At 34.4% G+C, this 20,930-nt stretch overlaps 1 protein-coding gene across 1 annotated transcript in view; it reads right to left on the bottom strand.

The window, feature by feature from the left end:
• CACNA2D3 (calcium voltage-gated channel auxiliary subunit alpha2delta 3) overlaps positions 1-20,930 on the bottom strand; it is a 392,330-nt gene that overhangs the window by 172,794 nt on the left and 198,606 nt on the right. The gene's annotated exons all lie outside the window — the stretch shown is intronic.

Raw genomic sequence — 20,930 nt, forward strand, 5'->3', positions numbered from 1 at the left:
GGCTGTCTGCAGCTTAATGCAGTAAGATGCAGCTATTGACATCTCCAAAATATTACAGTGCTATCACAGAGCATTCTACAGCTTGAAAGTTTGTGACTACAACAAAGAATCCATGATTTTTCATCTTGCTTAAAGACTTCTGCATTGGGAACACACTATGGCGAAACCTGTACTCCATACTCAAAAGCAAAGCACTTGCCAAACACAACAGAAATCACTTCAAAATGTAAGACAAAATTACACAGTGGGAACTAGCAACCTGTCATACTCATTTCCTAGACTTCCAGACATGTACTACATAGCAGTGCTCTTGCAGAAATGTGTTCAACAGCCATATTTAACATTCTCACACTGCACAGTGGCACTTTAGCATGCTGACAACTCTAAGTCTGTTACAACTTCTCAGTAACCTCAGTTCCTAAAATTGAGGAAAATGGAAAAAGTTCGAGGACTTCCCTATTTAGACAAATCTTCATAATCCTTGCAGATGGAAGATAAAACAGCATAGCTCTTCTGTGGCTATGGTGTATTCATGTGTGTTATTTGACAGTCAGTATACTAAATTTGAAACCCCTGGCATTGGTTCCTTCTCTTTTTTGCTTTATGACTGCAGCTAGTCCCAGTGTTAAATTAAATGTCTGTTTCTCACAGGGTACATAATCCAAAAGAAATAGGAGCCAAATAATATATTTACGACAAAAACTGATTGTAATGGAGGATTTTCTGAGTGCAGAATTTTCCCCCAATTTATATACCATGCAAGTATTTCATTTGGAAAGAGAAGAACTGGCAGAATTTTTTAAGATGCTTGCTCTCTACAGCATACTCTATTATAGAATACCAGAATTGCTTGGGTTGGAAGGGACATTAAAGTTCATCACCTGAAGGAAACAGGAAAAATGAAGGCAGGTGTCCGTGTTCATGTAATATGAAGCAATTCAAAAGTGCTTCCAATGAATGTTTGAATTCTGCTATAGCAGAAACTTACAAGCTCTTCAGAGGACCTGCCTTGGCTTCATCATTTGCAATTCTGTTCCAAGGGAAACATTACCAATTTCAAGGCTACAAAAAAGGAAGGTTAATGAAGATTAAATGATGGCATGATTGTTTTTTTTTTTTGTTTGTTTGTTTGCTTTTGTTGATTTTTAATTCTTATTATTAATAAACAAATAAAAACCAAGGGTATGGTTATTTCTCAGGTTTTTTTTTTTTACTTTAAAATTCATCATTCATGATGAACACAATGGTCTAAAAGTTAAAAAAGGGAAATAAAATGTTTTCTTTAAAAAAACATTAACAGCAAAAAAATTAACAGAACACTAGGTCTTTAAGGGTTATGTTCTCAAATTTTCACATACAAGTAAAATAAGAGTAATTGAGTAATTGTACTTCCAAGAAAACAAAACTAAACTAACACTTTGATTAAATAGTGCTGAGATGCAGTCACATTTTTCTACTCCAGCCAATTATAAAAACAGCTTTGAGAGGATTACCCAACAGAAAAATAAATTCAAATACAAACATTAACATCTTAATGCACATGCAAGCTATTTTATCAATAGTGTAAAATTTATAAAAGCTGATCCAGTGTGACACAGTAGCAAGTTCTATAATGTGCAAGCAGTTGGTACTACTTTAGCATAACTACTTAATTACTTGTAGTGTCATTATGCTGGTATAAAAGAAACAAGAGCTCCTACCACTGATATCTTCTTAGTTGTAGATAAAATGTATTAGTGAGGGGTTTACTTCATCTTGCATATATTTAGAGATGCTTTCAACATACTAAAAAATTCATATAGGAACACAAAGATTTAAAAAAGTCATAAAACTTCTCTCCATATGTTTATATGACAAAATACATTGAAAACAGGAAAATCATGCAACAACAAATGAAAAAACTCTAAAATTATCACACTGCACAGAAACCTATACTAGAAGTATCTATATGTGCCCCTTTCACTAATTCCTAATGATTTGGATGGTATTTTCAAAGGTGCACATTAAATTTAATAGAATATTTATGCATTAAAGGGTTTCCAAATGTGCCCATGCACAACCTAGGGATTTTGTATGCCTTCATCAGAGAGCACATATTAAAAAACAGTGAAATAAATTTGTTATTTGTTGACAAGAAAGAAGAAGTAGAGGCAAACAATTTTAGCTTTTTTGCAAGCAAGTACAAGTTACTGAACTGTATGCATAGCAAACTGCATAGCTATCATGAGAACTAAAGAAGACAAAGGAGAAAAAACTACGTTGCCAGAATATAAGATTAATTAATATTTAGTCTTAGCTTTATTACAATTGCAGCTTTACCCACTACTATTTTTTTCCTTCCAGTTGAACAGTATAACTGGGTGAAGCTACTGGAGATTTTTCTATGTTTTCCCTTGCTGGGACAGTTCTTAAGTAAATAATGACTTAACAGGGATCACAAATACCTATTAAAAAGAATTCTACCAGCATGAAACTCTGGAAACCATAGAAATTTCTCCACAATCCAGCAAGATTAAATTTATGCCATCAAACTGTGTTTAAGATACAATGACACGTTTTAATTGCACTTTTCAAAAGGTATGTGTTGCTCAGTGAATGCTGAAATCCTGATCATAAGATGAGTGGAATGGTTTTCCTGCCAGAATGCACTTTAAACAGGGTATGCAAAAAGACACTTAACAGTTATCAAAATCTGTGCCTATTTCTCTATAGACTCTTACACTGACAGTTCTGTTAGACATCCACTTTGAAACTAGGAATAAATACCTATATATCAAACTATAATAGTAGAATATTTTCTAACAGATTATTATGGCATAAGCCTCTTTTAGAAGGTCATATAGCATAAATCTTAGGAATTTAAAAATAAATCTTTAAACAGAGGAGCAGAACTTGGCTTGTAAAATTATTACACATTCCACTTAGTATGTAAATTTAGGAAATTCTCAACTATAATTACTCAACGTATGTTTAAAGGCATGTTATCACAGAGATACAGCCGAGAAGTTCAGGCTTGAGTGCCTCATTAGGCTAACATTTGAGAGCATCATACTTGCACGCTAACAATTGTTTCTGAACTCACCTGTGTATGCCTAGGGATATACCTCATGTGTTTCTGCATCTAAAGATAACTCTTAGCTGTGGAAAAACTTGTTTATCTGTCAAGGGGAATTTTGTAAATGTTCTTTTGAAGTTGGCAGCCTTCAACCTATGCTGAACTTTGACAGCAGGTTGTGCATCTCAGGGAAGAAAGAGGAGACTGCCTCCAGAACTCAAATATGCAAAAACTGTATGTGTTATCAGTAGAAGGGAAATCAGGAATGAAAAGCAGGCAAAGAAGTTACTTGGAATTTATCCTTAGACAAAGAAGACAAAAAAGGATAAAAGCAGTCAGAGTTGTGGAACATTAGTAGGGAAAATCTTGTCAGTATAGTAGGATCAGGTTTTAATTTATTTTTTTATATATGATAATATTTATATGGTTAATATGCATATTTTCATATAGAAATGCATAATATTATATATATATATAATTAAGCATAAGTGCTGCTCTGAAAGTAACACTTCCTACTTTATTAATTTGGCCCACAACACCAGAGCCAGATGTTGGTGTTACAGCAGTAAAATTTGAAGCTTCCCACCAAAGAGCAGATGCTGGCACAGTGAGCTGGTGCGTTTCAGCATCTGAAAGACAAGCTATGAGCAGGATGGCCATGCAGATTTTTATGGATGTGGCATGCAGGCTTTTGTTCATCACTGGTGAAAATGTACAGCTAACGGTGGTGGCCATGTAGAAAAATAGTATTTTGTAGCTGAGAATTTGCTCTGTCAAATAGTGTTACTGTGCTCTTTGTATCTGTTGTAATTTCCGTGGAAATAAATAGGAGGCATTCCTTTCAGAGTGACCTACAAATATAATATGTATTTACAATAACTATAACACTTTAAGAACTTAGTTAAACAAGTGTCTACAGGGTAAGAATTAACAGGAGTTCATCAGGATATATCTAGTGCAGGCACACAGTCTGTGGTTAAAACACCTATGAATGGAACACAGTTGTTGGCAACTGAAGCTTTGATGCTCTATAGCTATGCCAACCAATAGCAGCTCTTTCTGGAGTATAGGAGCTGACATGGATAGTTAGGGTAATGACCCCCCATTTAACATTAAGCCTTTCACTCAGCACTTTTAGCCACTTTAGAAACCCCTGGGGAGAAACTTTCAGTATTCTGTGCTTTTAGTGATGATGTTAACAGCAAAATACAGTGCTTTGGCTGACTGCTAGAAGACCATGTTCTAATTAGAGCAAAGGTTGTAGCCTCTGGATCAACATTTAGACAAAACTAAGCAAAGGTAAAGCCTATTACTTTTTAGCAGTTACAGCAATATAAATGAGTCAAGTCAGAGTGATACAACAAATGAACAGAAAATATAAGTTTCACCACTTTATACGTACCATACCTCCCCCGTGCTATACCTATGTATATATATTTCAGTTCAAAACATCTAGTACAAAAACAGCCACAAAAACTGCAGATCCTCTAATGTAAATCAGCATTTCTCTCACAAATTGTTTTCATAGATTCCTATGAATGGTTGCAGCTCTGACTAATTTTTACCTCACCATTTCTTAATTGCTTAAAGATGAAATTCCCAAACAGTTCTTAAAGTTTGCTTAAAGTTAGGAGAAAATATATTTAATTCATTGTCAAAAGATCTGAATGATACTACTTTTACTTTCAGGACTCACAGCATAGAACATCTTAATACCACAAATGCATGCAATATTATCTTAAGTCAACATGAACACTGCTAACCTTATCAGCAGACAGTTTCTCTTTTCAAAACCGCAGACTGCCACGCTTGGTAATACACCCAAGCTGAAGGGCATCCATCACATGTCAGAAGGACTCCCCAATTACTATCCATTATCCATACCTGAGTCTAAGATGTTTTTCATTTGCTTATTTTCAAACTTCCCTTCAAAACATATCTTCCTTCCTAAGATGCAATTAATCAAAATTTTTGCATGGTTAAATTCGGGTACAAAACGTGACTGCTAAGGAATGTGACTGTTAAGGCAAGTGAGAGCAGGATCAAGTTTAGAATCAATATAATTTCCTCTAGAAAAATCTCCACCCAATTAATAGCACCATTCCATGACATGGCTTTAATTCACTTCACATAATGCTGCCAAGCTGTAGAGTTTCTTACATATGTATTTCATTCAAGAGACTAAAAATAATACAAGCAATCAACACAGAAGAAACAAAGATGAAAAATGTGTGGTAATGAATTAATTTATGTATAATGAAATCATTTTGTTTCTTATTACACAACCTAAAGTGTGCTGCCCCACCCCCCACCCCTTTTTTTTTTGCTTCCTTTCTTTTTATCTAAATTAATACTCTTCCTTTTGTCAATGATGTTTTAAAGCAAAAATTCACTGAAAGGTTACCCTGAACTTTTCTTTTATAATACTGATAAGAAATATGTTCACCTGTGACCCAAATCAGTAACTTGTAAGTATCTGATTTAGCCTATGATACAAGTAACAATATGTGACAACAAAGATTGAGAATTGCTTTGATCTAAAATACTTTGGGAAAAGTAGTATTAAAGAACTAAAATTGACATTATGTTATTTTACTAAGGCACTAGTGTACTTATTTTCGGAATAAGAGAAATTAAATTCTCAGGGTTTCAGTCAACAAATTTCAACACTTCAGTAAGAGTTGAAACAGATATAAGCAAAAGCAACTGACACAATACTGATGCTACTCATTCACGCACTCCTTTCACTCACTCGTTGTTCCTTTCAACTTTGTAACCGAAAGGACTAAGAAAAACAAGCATACCAAAAACCAATAACCAAGCACCCGTAAATTTACATAGCCACTTCCTAAACAGCTTATTCCACTGCTGATGGAAGAAGTACCAGTTCATCCATACACTTCGTGCAGGCCACCACTGTATGTTGCAGTATGAAAAGCAGCTTGTATATCAGCAAAGTTATTGATGTGACAGAAAAACTACAGAAGTATTCTTGCCTGTATTTCACACACACACAAAGCTAGTGAAAGTTGGTCGTGACATCCATCAAAAAGTGGACAAAATAAAACCCACTGATAAACATCTGTCAAGTCAGCAGTTTAAAGCATAATGATTCAACCCGTCAACGTTCATGTAAAGCAATCAAAGAAAAATAAATAAATAGAAATAAAACAACAACAAAAGGATAAAGCCCAAAATGGATGTAAGTAGCCTAGGATTTGTACATTTGATTCTTGTTCTTAAAGAGGGAGAAGGTTGTCCAGATCCTCTGACTGAGTTTTACCCTATGTAATCTATGTAACAAAAGTATTAGAAAACTTAGTACACATAACACTTCCACTGTACTCATCAAGCACATTCACACAATCTTTGAATCAGAGAGGTTGGAAGGAAATTCTGGTGATCACTGAGTCTGATTGCTGAAGATTTCCTGCAGCAGGTTGAGCAGGAAGGCTTTCACTATCGCAGCTGAATAAAAACAATTTTTCCTTTAAAGTTTCACATTTTCTTCTGTAATGAAATATACGATTTCCTATCTGAACTGCACATATGGAGATAATTCCCTAATTCTTAGATGTTACTTTCCAAAGATGTCATCCACCTGCATCTCAATCTCACTGAAATGCATTTCTTCTTTCACATGTATTATTAAGACTCTTCACCAGTAATACCACCTGGACTATATCTGAATACTTTAATTTTATTTTTATTTTTTATCTTTATCAAAATAACTGAGTGGAATAGAGGTGGCTCAAGAAGAATGATCAGCAAGAGGTTTGCAGTGTTATGCAAATAATCTCCAGAGGCATTTTATTTTTACAAATAAAATTTTACAGTTTTATTCTTTCAACTATTTTCTTATAAACTTTCTATATTGTGTCATTAGCTAGTACTCAGGGCCTTATCAGTCTATCCCCCTCATCCTTTGATAATGCAATGCATGGGTTTTTATTATATTATTTTAATTATTTATATATTGTGCCTATTTTTCCTGCTTCCATAAAGAAAATGACTCTCTAAGCAACTTTTTTTTTTTTTTGGTGGCCTGTCTGGTTCAACTGTTGCTGAACTAGCCTATGACTTTATTGCTTATTTGGCTATTGATTGCAGCAACAACTAGACAGAAAGATAGCAGCAGCATAAGAACTTGTAGAAATAATGAACCTCCCTGTTCCATCCTGTGCTTTGACTATTGTCTTCTCATTTGGTAAGATTAATGCGTGCACATTATTGCCTCAACACCGTTGCAACTTCTTCAATTTTTGGGGGGTAAGGCATAAAAGTGTGACCCATTAACAATATAATTAACACTAACAGCCAGCAGAGTGATAATTTAGCTTTTAAAAAGGACAGCAATCCCGACACTAGCTGAATGGAAAATTAGATGTGTTTCTCTTAATATGAAAATATGACAGTGTTAATGTCAGATCCTGCTGGCTACTTACTGGGAAAGAAAATGACTTCTGCTTTACCACTCAAACTTCAGTTAAAGTCCACAGCTATCACAGTGAGAGACTAGAATAGAGTACAGAGGTACTCCTGACAGGACAGAAAAAAAACACAGGGTTTAGATAGGGTATTTTACTCTTAACCAAACATGATGATTTACTCTCAGATCTGAAAGGACCAGCAGGGAATTGCTGCTTTCCTCTACAGCACAGTACATAGATTTCTAGAACCATGTAGACATTTTCAAACAGCTGTAGATATTGTTCTACAGTTAAAACTCTAAAATAAAGCTGTCTCCTATTATACAGATGAATTTCAAAGCATTATGATATTTCATAGAAAAGCTATGTATTTGTCAAGTAGATACATAGATTGTGAATCTGGTTAGAGTTTCAGAGTGCATGTTCTGGCACATTCTTCTGAATACTTTTTCACAGCCAGACTCACTGACTGCTCCTTTCCACCATTTTCACAGCTTCACTTTTCATAACCTTTCATCTTACTTTAAACTGCTTCTTCAGGCTCCTTCTCTTTCCCATTACTATCGTTGCCTTTACTGACCTGGTTGTTCTTTGTTCCTCCCCCTTCCTTTAGTGGCTCTAGCTGTCAATTCAGTCCAGCAAACCCAGAAGAATTTCTGACCAGCATTTGACCCAAGCTGCTTTTTCTTGACCTTCCTTCCTATTTTAGGACCAAATATATGTTTTCATTATGTATAGTTCTGTGCTTGGAAGATGGAAAAAAAGGAATACTGCAGATAATAAAAGAGGAAAAAAAAAACCCAAAAAAACACAACCTCTTGTAAGGATAAAAAGTACAAGATATGAGTTCAGTTTTTATAGCACTGGTCTGTGCCTCAGGCTGTTAATAATAATACCATTATGTAAAATTATGAAGGTTAGGAAAATAAAACTGAGTCTCTACTTATCTGTGGTTATTCTGGATCATTTGGTACTTTCAACAAGCAGTTACCGTGTGCATATTCTAGACAGATTTGTATTGAGACAGTTGCATTCTCTCTGTGTGAAATTACCCTTGTAAAATTACAACTGAAAAAATCATTTTTATACTTTCTCTTAAAAATAAAAAAATCCTGGTCTGTAGCATTGGCATAGATTGATTATCTACATTCTTGTCATGGATTAATGTTACCTAAATATGTAGTTCATAAAGTAAACATGAACTTTCCTGGGTAAAAATCATTATGTAAATAGAAGATAGAAATGCATACTCTAGGTGAAGGAAGAATTAGTTCAAAGTTTGTCATATTTCAGAAATTAACACTGACTAACTTCCTTCTCCGATAGCTTTTGAATTTCCTGCTGAGTTGTGACTTCTGAAACAACAGCATTTCAGAATTAGAGGGAAAAAAAAAGCCTAGGTAGAACAGTGAATATAGGCACTGACAAACATTTCAAAACATTGCACGGAAGAACAAAAGAAGAGCAGTGTGCCACTGGGGGGATCTGGGTGACATCTGTTTAATGTCACCTGGTGGAGCTGTTAGAAACATCAGCTATTCAAAGTCTCTCCGCTGCAATTACTTTTACTTACCATGCCATTTTTTGCAGGGCTGGATTGCTACTGAAAAGAGCATTAACCAGATGAGGAAAAAAAAAAAAAAAAGGAAGAAAATAAATAGGAGCTATCTTGAACAACTCTCCAGCAGAAGAAAGCCTTTTATTCAGGTCTATTGTCTGATGCAATGTAGAAACTCCATTCAGTAAATTAAGCTGGGAGAAAATACTTCACCTTAGAAAAGGAAGAAATCAGAAATAACAGTAATATCAAGTAGGTGAAAGTAAGAATGTAAGAAATATGGTAGAGAGCTTAAAATAGATTCTAATAATTAAAATAGATTCTTTAACACTTTGTTAAAGTAGAGCTGGTCTACAGCATGGGCAGGCCCCTGCAAATGGCACAGAGAAAATCTTGATACTTCGTTTGTATCCAAGTTCTGTGATAGCACTTCATTGATAAATGAATAGCATGAAAATGAAGCCAGACCTAAGAGCTGAAGATTTTATAGTGCAGGTGCAATGAGCACCTGCTTACATACTGCCAAAGGCTAAGCAGTAGGCTTGAAGGACCCACTGTCCAATTGGAGATGACATTTTCTGCATTTCTGCCGTATGTTCCTAAAATGGAGTGAACTCCCTTTATCTATTTGCTTATAAATGGTATGCAACAACATTTGCCAGCATTTGCACTTTCAAGGAAGAAAATTTGCAGAGGTTCTTTTAAAAAGAAATTCTGAGACCGTAATAATACCACTTTAATGGTTGACTGAGTTGATTGAATCAATTTCTTTGCAATAACCAACCAACATCTCTCCCAGTAAATCTGCAGAAATCAGTTAAGGTAGCTCTTGATGTAAGAGCACACAGAGCTGGTAGAAGGGCGGGGAAAACCTTGGCTGCACAGCTAATAAATATAATTATAATGATAAAAGCCCATAAATGGCTTCATTCTACACTGTCACTCACAGCACAACCTGCTATCGCTCACTCCTGCTGCACACAATGACCTTTGTCATGCTTGACAAAACAGCTTCCCACTGTGATTTGACTCTTACTGAGTGGCCAGATGGGGCAGTTTTGCTTCATTATTTGTGTCTGTGAAGTGAAAATGCCAACAGAAAGATTCATTACTGTCAAGATCATCTCTGCAAAGCTCCTCTGATTTATTAGGGCACAAACTGCTGCACTGGCTGTAACAAGATGTAAATGTTCTGTAAGGCCTATGAACTTGAAGAAGGAAATACACTGCCATCAAGAGGCAATGCGCCTAATTTATTAACAGTGCTATCACAGAAAATCACATCAGCAGCACATATTGGAGCAGTTGTGGAGGATAATGTAACAGATCAGCCAATGACATATTTACATAAAATCATTACTTTCACTTTTCTGAAATTAGTACAGTTCACACAGGTGAAATGCAATGGAATTTCTAAATACTTTAAAATATTCGTATGTTCAAATTCTGATTGAGATTGCAATCCAGACTAATGCATTGTAGGATAAGAAAATCTAAGTCTCAAGTTATCTTTCAAGGAGAAATTTACTGTTCAATTCCAGAATAGTCTAGGATTTTTTTTTTTTAAGCTCTACATTTTGTTAGTTGATCCAGATTTTTGTATGCTTTTTTCCTCACGTCAGAGACCTTCCCTATGTTTCTACTTAACGCAGCGGAATGTTCCTAAAACATTACAACCAGTTATGATGAAAAAAATGTATTCATGAAGCACTGAAACAGTTTTTGGTTTTTTTGTCTGCCATGAACAATGTATGACATGAATACAATACATCAGTTACTTCACATTAAGAAGGGTAAAGAACACTTCAGCAATGCAGGACTAATTTAATATTACACTGACTTCTAGAGACACCATGAAGATGCTAATAACGCCACACTAGTTGAGTTTGCTGGCACTGTTCAGTCTTGATTGCTAGCATTCAAGCTGCTTCCAAGGCTGTGGCTAAGTTAGATTACAGTCACTAGGATACTTTCACCAGAACTGCCACTGAATAACTCTATGCAGAAGTTGCTGAATATAGACTAGAAATGGCCTGGCATTCCACTGGTAAGCAAAACACAGCAGACAGGAATGCTGTGAAAGTTGCATTACACTACACGATCACACAGACTGTGCCAGTGCAGGATCCACTACTTTTCATGGATTAAAGTTTTACAGACCAGCCTCTAAGATCCTGTGTTTCTACCAGTATCTTTTTTCCTCAGATTTAAAACCAAACAAATGCTTGCATAGCACTTTTTAAAACCAAACCGAAATCTGCAACCATCAAGTCTCTTCTGCACTTTCAGAAGGGAAGCAATTAATAATTTTCACATTCAATTAACGTATCATAGGATCAGTTTAAACGAGTAACTATAAATTTACACATCTAAAAAAGAATTATGCAAAAAAAGTTCCTTCTTGCAATCTTATTAAATGATTTTGTTATACACCTTTTCCAATTCAGACAGCATCATAACTCGGCCTGTGGCTCTAATTTAATAATCCACTCTCTTCCAGAGGGCAAGTGCACTTCGAACGGAGTAGTTCCTGTGAGTAGTTCTGGGTCTTGTAGATACTGTTAGCACTTGATTAAACATAAATGTAGGAACTAAGGCCAGGTTCTCTTGCCACTCAACAACCCATTAATAAGTCACTCTGGAGAAAGGAGGAAAAGACAAATGTTTTGTTGAGCTACTTTCTTTTAGGAAGTCTAAATCCATTCATTAGTAGGAAAAAAAATAGTTCACTGGTAGAGTTTTTAACATACTTGTATGGCTTGTTTTACGTTACTATTCCCTTATGGCTATTAAACGTTCTGATGTTTAAAAAGCTGTGAACTAAACCAGGTGTCTACCCATCTATTTCTCACTAAATGTTGTAAAGTTATCTCTAGATTGTGTTCTACAAATCTGCATGTTATTTCAGACCGTTCAATTAATGGCATAGCCTATAAAAAATGATTTATATGTAAAAATACAGAATATGGTAACAATGAATGCTGAAATATTTATTACATTTTCTTCTTAATCTGGACAGTAGTCTGTAAGTCAGAAATATGAGCACTGGAGTGAAGAACTTCTTTTCCTAAGAGACCGTGGTGGGCTCCTGAACACCCCTCTGAAGCAGTTGTTCCTACTGTTAACACAGTGTATTTTTGGAAAAGAATAAGTGGCAACAGAGAGCACATCTAAGAGGAATTACCAAAGTCCTGTTGCTGAATTTAGCAAATTTCTTTCCTACAAAAGTAATTTCCCTAAAGGTTCAGTACTTGTCAACTGAAGCACTTGCTCTGGCTGGTTGGCACCAATTAATGACTGTCAGCTCTCTTTACGGAAAGGGGACACAATTTGGAGAAACATTTGTGAAGACTATGAAGAGAAGAGAAAGATTTCATACGTGCTTGCTTCTATGTGACCAAAAATGGAGTACCTTCAATTTAGTCATGTCTGCTAATATGGGGGGAGTATGTGAGGATTTTATTATGAACTTTCAAAATTGTTTAGCATTTATTTTTAGGCAAGTGGAGCACAAGCAAAGATTTTTGAGTTTCAGAGTAACTGTATACTGCATTTAGCATATATTTGTATAAGAATTCCACTACTTACATTGATCTAATGGCTTATTAAATGTCACTCCTGATGCATGCAAACATAGGGCCAAATGCATTTCTCTGTCTGAAATTGCACTAACATGATGTACCACAAAGGCATCCTCAGATGTTTGGCTCATCTCTAGCTTCCATACATAACCTTTTAAGGAGAATTTAGGTCAGCCTAAATAAAACAGTTTTTTTCAAAATGGGGTGCCATATGTCAAAACGTTCTTAGTCAGCCAGAATCATTTTTAGCCAAAAACTCAGTATTATCAGATACAGTGCTAATATCTCCATACTCACAAATTTCTCATGCTGTTTGTGTAAGTATATGAATATTTTAGACAAATTTGGTTCTGGTTGCTCAGACAAATCAAAATATTGAAAAAATGCTATCATAGTTATTACAATCATAATAATGATAGTTCTGCTAAGTTTCCACCATGCTTTTTATGGAACGAGTTCTGTCACCCATTTTTTATTTCTATTATTCTGAACACTCTCAGTCTGTTTATAGATGCTGTGTACTTCCCAGCATGAAATCCATGATAACTTAGATATATAGCCCAAGAAGAGCAGATAAAGCTCATTTTGATGGGATTCCACTGAATAACATACAAGATGCTACAAACAAACATCATATAAAAAAAGGAAAAAATGATTTCACAAAGCATCTAACAAGTCCCTTTACTCTTGGCAAATATTCTCCTCACTTAGGGAGCAAAGAAAAGGGAATTCCTAGTGCTCTCTGAAATAGAGCAGCTTTTTAAAGAGACTCTTCTGGCAGATAGGATGAGGAAAGTATTGTTACTTTGGATAAATCTCTGGTGCGTTGTGTGTGCTGCCCACATCTCATACACCCATAAACAGCTATGCCAAGAACACAGATTTTCTATTAAAGCAAGATCAACTTAGCTACTGGATGTTGGATGTCCCCAGTATAGACATAGTACAGTTCAGAATTTCTTCCTTTGCTAAAAGTCTGAACCCTTTTTAGAGAGCTTTAAACTACGTTAATCTCTACTTTCCACACAACAGCATGACACTACTGATAAATTCCCAATTCCACATAGAAAAAAAATGCAAGGAGTACTGAAACTACAGTGTAGGAATCAGAATGGCTTAGGTTGGAAGAGAGATCCAACCCCCCTGACACAGGTAGGGTCACCAGCTAGAACTAGATCTAGAACTAGATCAGGTTGCCCAGGGCCCCATCCAATCTGGCCTTAAACAACTCCAGGAATGGGGTATCCACATCAGGAATGTGGTGGAAATAGGGAAGAAAATTTGCAATCAATAACGTTTTAAATACATTTCTGAAAGGTGAACAAGAACAAAACCTTCTGAAAGGTTAATGGAATATAAACTATAAAATCAGATTCAAATTATACTCAAGATAGCAGCAGAAATCTACAACTGTTCATACTCTCCGTTTAGATTCTGTGGTCCCTAATCAAAATTCCTGCCAGTACAACCACAAGAATGGCAGAGTAGAAGGATAATGTAACCAAAACCAAGTTCGCACACAGGATTAAATTCACTTCCATGAATTTTTGTGCCTGTAAGTCTTGATAGCATGAGTAAATGATGAAGATTAAACCTTAAGTTTGATATTGTCTTACCTAAGGCAAATGCTTAGTGCTCACCTATTTGTACCACAGATGTTTCAGCAGACAGTATTCAGACCAAACTCTCCCTTTATGGAAAATTCAGCCATTTATTTTTCACAGTGAAAGGAAAACTATTAAATATATACTCGGTTAATTTAATTCTTGGAGATTAAGTTAATAGAGTAGATGAACTGCCTAGGGATTTTTCCATTTATTTATAAAAATAATTGAAAACAACTGCATACCTACTTCAGGGCAATTGCAATTAAGTCATTTTCAGGCTGGTCAAGTTTTGTGGGCTTGTTTTTGACAAAACTGGGACGAGGTACACGCTTCAAAATAGGCACATTGGAATCATGAATAAGTGTCACGCTACAACTAACATATAACAGTATACAACTAACATATAAGAGTATGATGAGCACTTTTTGCATCTGGAAGCTTAAGGAACATTGTAACATGTAGCCTTAAATGTAGTGTTTCCTGGAAATCATATTCAGTTCCAACATTTATCTACAGCTTTGCAAGACACTTCTACCATGTTTGCACAGAATGATAACTCACTGGAACCTTTCATGCAAATCCGTAACCAAAAATAACTTTGAGATGGTTTACTATAATTTATAGTATGTTCCACCTATTTCTTATTTGCATAAGTTTTCTCTAGTAGTCAGGGAAGAGAAAATCTACAAGAACAAGAGCAGATATTCTTGAGTCAAAAACACATAACTTTCTATCTGACATACTGAATATGTAGTTCTGTTTATTTCTAGCAAATAAAATGTAAATTATTAATTTTAAGATGATATTAATTTATCTTTTGTCATTATCCTCCACACTGAGTAAATTTCCGTCATGGTTTTGTTGTCTCATATTATTAAGTCGACTGGAAAGCACAAATACAGAAAAGACAGACCACAAACTGGAGCTAACTTTGTTATTATTCAAAAATAAAATATTCTCCTTCATCAGAGGCTGACAATCAGAGCCATATAATAAAAAGTCTGGGGATAACTGCTGCATTTCCCCATTCCATCCTTTTTTGTTCTTAACTAGAGGAAGGCCAGGAGCTCACGCAGTGTATTTGTATATATGTATATGAATGAGGGCAACACATTTCCAAATATTCCTTTAAGCTTCCTGACAACATACAGTTGTCATTCACAACGCAAGTTAAAGCCTTTTTCAATAACCAGTCCCAAAAGACTTAAAATCCTACGTGTTTTTTCAAGATATGAATGTCTAATGATGTAGGATGGCAGAATAAGAACTTGAGTTTTCTAAGGCATTTATAAATGCACCAGACTGAACTTCAGTGTTAAAAATCCTTAAAAAAATATTTCAACAGCTCATAAGGGGAAACTCCTGTGACTGAGCTTAAGCCTTAACAGAACTCAATGCACAAATGTTATCCCTTTAAAACAGAACTGTCAGTTTTGCACTGAGAATGTTACAGTAGGGATAGTAGAGAGGATTACAAGATGATTGTATTTGGAACTTCATAGAAAAAAAATAGGTTTCTTTAGTATTGCAGCAAATGTCTGCACATGGGAACAGAAGACAAAAGTTTTTTCCACAGAGACGACCACATTCTTCAGAAGTCTCAGATTCTAGGTAATGTAGTTAAGTCAATTTAAAAAAAAAAAAAAGGAGAAATAAATAGATTGAGATGAATAAAGCATGCTCTAAATGGATATTCTATAAAATGCAGATTCACTAACAGCTCAGGATTCAGCTACTCAGAAAAACTCAGCAGACCCACAACAGAGTTCTAAAGGGGATTGTTTGGAATAACTTGTTTAGTTCTTAATTCAGTAAAGCACTTTAATGTATGCCTGAATCCCTTGCTTTGGTTAGCTGAGATGTAATAATTCACATATGTAAGCGCTTTGCTGAAACAAATACTAAACTACACATCCATGATCTCCTGCATGTAATGAATCTTCCACACCATCTTGATATATGTGCATGTGCATTATTCTATAGCTAGACACCACAAAGCCTAACAGAGGCTCTCTGGCAAAATAGTGTATATGAATAACAATTTCACATATAAACAATGTCTGTTATACTTTCCAACCAGCATTATTTGGCCTCTCAGAGCAAAATGAGCAAGAAATACCATTTACTATATGTAATAAGATGCCAGCAAGAGAATACTATACCAAACATTTAACTTCCTCCCTTTGTAACGTTCCCTTTCCAAACATCTCATGAGATTTAATATTTAAACATGCAATTTACCAACCTTCCCAACTTAATACCCAGCAGAAGTTCACTTAAAGCCTCAGTATGTAACGAAACAACAAATAATGGCATATTTTAATTCAGTAAGAATTATATAAAATAGAATTATACAAGGATGTAGTTAAAAGAAAAGCGATCCAGGAATGATCTAAGAATGGATCATGCAAACTAGGTAGAAATACTTTCAACATCCAGATGCAAAAGTCTGAGAACAATTATTTCTTTGTGCTAGCCTATAGTTTTCCATGGTAATTAACAATTACTTATAGGCTACTGGAATTGCTATACCTTGCCATACCTCATCAGACCAGCAATGTATCTGACCAATTGGTTAGGAAAATATGCAGTAAATGGTTTTCTTATTTAAGTCTCATGTTTGGACTGTCTCCTCTACTTGTGTTATCACATGCAACTGTAAACATTCTTGTCAGACATAAACATATCTAAAACTCTACAATTACTTGTCCACTATACAATATTGTGCTTGATTCTAGCTTAATTTGCATTCTAAAAAAATAGAAATTTGAAATTTTATTACAGTAGATTCCAAGGACTATAAAGAAGGCCTAAAACACCATTGAGACAGCCTTTGACAGAAACTACAAAGTTTTCATTCTTCCTTGTCTGTAAAATCAGTGAACAGTCAGAAGTTTTGACTTAATCCTGTGCTGCAATGAACAGAATGCATCTATAAAGGAAGTAGACTACTAGTTCTGCTATGTCCTTACTGTGAGAAACAGAGATAACTGAGCATAACTCAAGTTCTGTCATTTTTACCACATTTTTCACCAACACTTTCCTCTGAAATGAGACTTTTAATATACATTCTGATGATTTAAACTAGTTCCAGGGGCAAGTAATGAAGATTTTCAGTCCAACTTCATCTTCAGTTTCCTACTATCTGTACTTACATTTACTAATCCAAATTAATTGATTAGAATATTGTGTTATCTTTATTATGAAATGTAAACAAATGTGTTTCATATGCAATTATGATCACTCTTTTGCTGGTGAATAATTAATACTGTATACTCTAGATTTAAGGGAGACTTCACTTGTTTTATACTTGTTTAAAACAGAACAGCTCAAACATCTTTATTCTGTTGATTTTGTTTACGTAAGAAGATGCATATATTGTAAAGAGAAGTAACTAAAAACAGAGTATGAACTGTGTACTGGCTCTAAATATAATTGCAGCATTGTTCAACTTAAACCATACAAACTAAAATGCATTTTTTATCACGCTATTGAAGAACTTTAAGACATAAATGATCTCACTATTTCCTTAAGTGGATGATATAATCCTTCACATAAAACAAAACAAAAAAAAACACTACCTCAAGAACACAGTCCACAGAATGAAATACAGTTGTGCAATTACTATGCCTATTTTAATAGTCATGCTTCTGGCATAATTACACTGAAAAAGAAAAAAAAGACCTTATATTAATTCAAATGTCAGGTCAGGTTTCATATGTTCATTCTGTGGATTAGTAAACAGAATCCAAAGATATCAGGTTCTTGTTATGAGATTTACTTATAATACTTCAGACTCTCTTGTGGCATAATTTAGTGATGTGGAGTTTATGTCAGATGCAAATAGCTATTACTTGAACTCATCTAGGTATATCTTATGCACACACATTGTATCTTAAATCTTAGAATTCTTTCTATAAGTCTCCAAAATGCATTGAATAAAAAAATCTTTAAAAAATATATATACATTTTCCTTTTAAATGACCAAAAGCTATAATTTCTGTCTTTGCTACCATGAGCTCCTGAAAAACACTTTAGGCAATCTATTTCAGATTGTGAATTAATATCCATTTTGATTGTACACTGTTTATTAGCTATTCTGTATGACATAGTTAATTTGCTTTTGCATCTCTCCATGATTATATGACAAGCGTTACCAGGGTAATGACACTTTGGATATACATTTACATTGCATATAAATGGTCATCTCAAGCAAAACTCTTGAAGCATTCAGAAAGCATTAGTCAGTACCTGATTCTAGCCAACCATATAGCTATGGATATGAGAAACAATAATTCTTCCTCTGGTAATCCACATACACTCTGAAGAATAAGTTTCCACTACACTTCATGAAATACATCTACCTAATTTTTGGTTTTAAGTACTGCAGAAAAAGTTTTTTGATAGCAAATTAAAGTGATATATTATTGGTTGCTTTCATTTTTGTATCACAGAATACAAGCAGAAATAGAAATTCACAATTCATGGACAACTTTATAATAATTCTGACTTTCTTGAAAAGGAAGAAGAAATAATACAGAAAAAAAAATGTTTTCTAAATCTTTTTCCTCAAAAAATAAAGAAAAAATTGAAGGTGGGACAGGAAACTAAAAATACACTACTTCTTTGAGGTGTTGCTTCTCTTCATCCACAAATCAAGAAGTTCCTATTAATATAATAACCAGTTTTCTGGTTTCTATTATATTAATATATACTGGTTTTCTCAGTTTTATGTACTAATGCTCAATGTTGCCAACATCAGCAGGTTCCTAAGCTACAGATACTTGTATAAAAATCTGTATAATGCATTGAAGTCTTGTGGATACCAGACATGGAAAAAAAAAGTTTGTGCCAAAATGTTGTCCATCTTCCTGTAGCTTGTGTTCACAGCATCAACTTTAATTCATGTTTATCTTTTGGATTGTTTGCATATAAAGCAAATAATGTGTCACGTTTTCATCTTCCTCTGTTGAAGGAGAGTAAGGAAATATTTTTTTCCTTGCCTATAGCAATTCTAAACATATCGGAAATTTTACAAAAAATCCTATTAATTTCATAAGCATCAGCTGAAGCCAATATAATGTCAGTCTAAAGAAATCACTGAACATATACTCCAAAATTATTACTTTTTAAAATTCCTAATATTTGAAATTTCTGATAAGGTCTTCAGTGACCCAAGTGACCAATAGCCAACAGTAACTGTAAAGTATTCTATTAAAGAGAACATGACACTGTGTATAACTAAATACATGATGAGTTTTGATCCTGTGAAAGCATACACTGAAGCCCTGTATTGGTAAAGAGTTATTATCTAATTATTGACTGCAAAGAAATAACATTACTATGAATTCAAAACTAAATCCATCTAATTTTGAGGTGTTAATCTCTTAATCTATCAATGATAATTTACAATACTGCAAGTAGATCAAGATTGCTCCCAGACTGAGACAGTTTTCACATAAGGCAGCTACAAAAGTACATAAAAAAAAATCTTAAAAGGCATGGGACTATCTATGTCATTGGTAATTTCAACAGTTCTGTCCAGACAGGCAAGTTCATGAATGAGTAGTTTTCAGATCTTTCTGCACAATACTCATTAGAAGGAGGAAAAAAGATGCTACTGCAGTTATTCTTTGTATTTACCTACCTAAAAGTCTTAGCAGTGACAGAAAACAAATCTGTGTTTTGTTATAATGGCCCATAAGAAAAACTGAATACAAGGACAGTTTTAAATAAAGAATAAATAAATAAATAAAAAGAATTCTAGAGTACCTCCATCTTTATTTATCAGCAGAGAAAAAATACCAGAGTATTCTGGCATACATGGGCAAATTTGAATCTAGAAGATGAGAAAATTTTAGAAAGGATTTTGGTTTCCTCTTCACATTATGAATTAGTGAGGGATCATTGCTTCTGTTTCTGCAAATATCTACCATAGCTTACAGTTATTACAGATAGCTATTAAAGCAAAAGTTTTCTGGTATGAAAGAAAAGCCAAAAGGGAAGAAAATAATCCAATGAATTTAATATTTGTTTTGCTTCATTTTCAAGATGTTGCAAGTGGCACTGGCACAACATCACTAAGAGCTTAAAGACAAAGGGAATATCCATTTCTGGATGTTACAAGGTTCAGCAGTTCACAAAGGTAATATCATCCCTGGCCACTTTGGAGGGCTGCATATATATGTATAAAAAAAAATACTAGGAAGAATCAATTCAACAAAAAGCTCTATAAAAATATGTGCTTATAAATTTAATTATGTATGTATGTCCCCATGATCTCAGTGGGATTTTAGGTTATTCCATGAGTTGTGGTCATGGGAAGAATTACTTCTGAATTCCTCTAAAACAATAATCAGGTGACTTTCATAAAATTCAAGAAATTGATATCCAGATAAATCCAATGGGGAAAGAAGAATTGAAAAAGACACACAACACAAGATATGCAGGCATGTAATCTTTGCTAGTGGAGAAAGGAGATGTTGAGACTTCATTATGTTGCTAATGTGTCATCAAGGTTTTTAAAGCTATCTTATTTATACAAAAAATTTTACTAGATTATTTTCTTTTGCAATGTCACAGCTTACTGAGATATTGCTCTTTCTCTCTCTCTCTCTCTGTAAATATAGCAAGATATCAAAAACATATAATTCTGGAAACACCTGATAAACGTACTTCATAGCCACACGTGTAGAGTGT

Source organism: Cyrtonyx montezumae, unplaced genomic scaffold (genome assembly GCF_038088225.1).
Source record: "Cyrtonyx montezumae isolate F1298 unplaced genomic scaffold, pur_monq_1.0 scaffold_6, whole genome shotgun sequence".
In the NCBI taxonomy this organism is placed as follows: domain Eukaryota; kingdom Metazoa; phylum Chordata; class Aves; order Galliformes; family Odontophoridae; genus Cyrtonyx; species Cyrtonyx montezumae.